A 3,344-nucleotide genomic window follows, 5' to 3' on the forward strand; every position below is an offset into this window, starting at 1 on the left:
ATCTTTCATGTTTGTTGTTAGTTCCTCTTTGGAGGAGTGGTAGAGCTTTCGACTGGCACGCTGTTGGCCCAGCGTTCGACTCTTCGAGCCGCCAAAGAAGAATTAGAGGAATTTATTTCTGGTGATAGAAATTCATTTCTCGACATAATGTGGTTCGGATTCCACAATAAGCTGTAGGTCCCGTTGCTAGGTAACCAGTAGGTTCTTAGCCACGTAAAAATAAGTCTAATCCTTCGGGCCAGCCCTGGGAGAGCTGTTAACCAGCTCAGTGGTCTGGTTAAACTAAAATATACTTAACTTTTCATGTTTGTTGCTAATATACCAATTTCATACGTATAGAACATCATATATACTTAGTATGACTTCTTTACTTCCACTGTACTATCATTATTTGAATATTATCACAGCCCCTACATAACAATTTAAACCAATACCTATCATGGCATGTCTAACTTGCAAGTGTTGCTTTCAAATCTGAAACTTTCGAAAAATATGATCCAAACCGAGCTCTTCGTCAACGTCGGATCACAGACAAGACAGAATAATCAATGTTGACGATGCTCAAATCAGGTACAAATAGCGTGAAAGCGTGATCCGATGGGGCATAGCCTGCCTGATGTCTGAATTGTATTAAAATTCACAGTTATTTGAATCTGGATACTATAACAAAATGTCTTACCCCAAAGATCAGGATATCTGTGACTGACGTGGAGTAAGAACCAAGACCAACGAAAGTACTTACATGGAGCAAAATATATACATATACATATACACACACATATATATATATATGTTGTAACATGGGTCGGTCGACTAATTACAGAAGTGTATTACTTACTTGATTGGAATGATATCGCCTTGCTTTACCTAAGACCCATGTAATTTTGTCAATTAAGGCTAAAATTAAACACTAAAGCACAGATGCTAAGTAGATTAGGTCGCCGGCTGAAAACTAACTTAACAGAGTAGAGGTTTATTTCATAACCACATGAATTAATTCAGCAAACTTACTGGAAAACTAGTTTCAACAAAAGTGAAATAAAATGAACTGGATTATTTACAGCAGATAACAGCAGCTCAAAACATTAGTCCTAATGAAGACAAAATACCTCAGTGCTGCATACAGATGAACATAACAGATTTATATGTCTCTTCAAAACAAAACACTTTATAAGGCAGTTGACTGCAATGAACGTCAAATTGAGGCTTCTTGGCACTGATGATGCGGATTCTTCTCCAAGAGAGAGGATTCGTTCAGGCCCAAGGTGTACACACTTCTGGAAAAGACGTATCCAGATAACTTCATAAATGGGATATGTTTTACTAGGATTTCTTAGTCAGTGGCTGTTTAAGAGAGGAAAATTTGAACAAAGAAAATGAGACTTACTGCTGGGTGAGCTATTATGCAGTGATCAGTTGCATAAGATTCCTAGGTCCGTTTGGAATAACAATTTTCTCCCTCATGTTGAACAAAGGGGGAGAGAGACACATCGAGCTTATAGAGAGAGAGAGAGAGAGAGGGGGCTTGATTGCCCGACTCCTAGGATGTCTGCTGAGAAAGTCTCTCAATGCTGGGGACGCTTCTAGCTGCTTGCTTCAAAGTTCAAACTCCTCCTACCTATGGTCTGACCTGAAATGACAATAGACTCGCCAGTACACAGGTTAAAGAAGACTAAGCTGCAGGTACAGTGCCTCTAAGGTCTGTCCTAGCAAAACCTATCCCTGATTTAGGGCCCTCTAAGCTAAAATTCTCGCCCGTTGGCCAGGAGTGTACGTTATTTTGAAAACAACCCCAGACCTTTCCGCCTAACTTCTTTTTTGCATGCAAGCAGCCTACATTGTCTGCCCCCTTACTATAATAAAGGTTAATTTATTATTCTATTAAGAGGCAAGGAAGGAGGTCGAACAGCGAATATATATATATATATATATATATATATATATATATATATATATATATATATATATATATATATATATATATATATTTATATATATGCGTACACATACGCTTATACACTGAAATCACGTGCATCTACTGTGATTTTTAAGCATTATATATACATATATATAGTGTGTGTGTAAATATATAGGCTATATATATTAATCCAGAAAGCACTGATCCATGCAAAGAACTTTTGCTCCCGATAAAATCATGCGTTAGCCCATTCACAGAAACAGGCTAACTAATGCTAGTTTCCTCGAAAAGATTTCCAGATGGCGCGCACCTTTATGTAGCAGACGACGAATTTACCCCGTACGTGTCTGTTGAGCTGTTGCCAGGGACGACTGAAAACGGCAAGCAGAAATTTACGTTCAGAGGACCTATGATGAAATTCTTAGAACTGCTTTCTGTAGAAATGAATTTCACGTAAGTTTCTTACAATGTTACTAAGATTAAAAACCTCTGATCATTCATTTGCAATTTTGATATGAATTTTGTGTAGTACAGCACTTGAACCAGTCTTCAGCTTGTAACTGAATCCGTATTTTATATATATATATATATATATATATATATATATATATATATATATATATATATATATATATATATATATATATATATTATTATATTCAGATATATATCTATAGATATCCTGACGGTATATATATATATGTTCATTTCAAACGGAACACTCTAACAGGTCTGAGTACCTGCTTGTTATGTTCAAGCAAAGGAATGCCAGGTTTAGTACTGCAGAGAGAAAGGTATGCCATAGTACTGAGAGAGAGAGAGAGAGAGAGAGAGAGAGAGAGAGAGAGAGAGAGAGAGAGAGCTCAATGACGAAAGTAAAAAAATCTTTGTCATAAAAACGAAAAGTTAAAAGCTTTAGATCTTTAATAATAAGATTCTACATCACTTTACATGTCGCTTACCACTCCACAATTCACAATGATTACCTCGAAAAGTCGAGTTTCTAAAAGACTGAGAAAAAAATTCCATGCTATGTCAGTTAGATGTATTTTTTGGCACTTCTTTTTACAAAACTATTTAAATATAACAATTCTTATAAAAATAACATTGCAGATAAACCAAATGGAAAAAACAAAAAGACAACATTCCCAAATGAAAGATATTTCCAAAAGTTAACAAATACACAAGATGGTCTACTTCACTCTTTCAGCCTCATCTAGGCATCATTTCCTATTTTTCAATCTCTAACTTGCTAAGCTAGCATCTTCTTCCTCATCCGGGCAACTTGTGCTCTTCTATCCTATTCCACTTCAGTCCTCCTTTCAAAACGAAACTATTCTCAGGAAGCGGACATATCTCTGGGTCCCTTTGCCGTGACCCAAAACCGAGCTCAGGTGATGGATTACACTTACGCCATAACTGACGA

The 3,344-nt window shown here is 36.5% G+C and overlaps 1 protein-coding gene across 3 annotated transcripts in view; it reads right to left on the reverse strand.

Moving 5' to 3' along the window:
* The window catches only part of LOC136840591 (synergin gamma-like), a 244,305-nt gene that overhangs the window by 235,573 nt on the left and 5,388 nt on the right, over nt 1-3,344 (reverse strand). The window lies entirely within an intron of this gene.

The sequence above is a fragment of the Macrobrachium rosenbergii genome, chromosome 8, assembly GCF_040412425.1.
Source record: "Macrobrachium rosenbergii isolate ZJJX-2024 chromosome 8, ASM4041242v1, whole genome shotgun sequence".
Taxonomy (NCBI): domain Eukaryota; kingdom Metazoa; phylum Arthropoda; class Malacostraca; order Decapoda; family Palaemonidae; genus Macrobrachium; species Macrobrachium rosenbergii.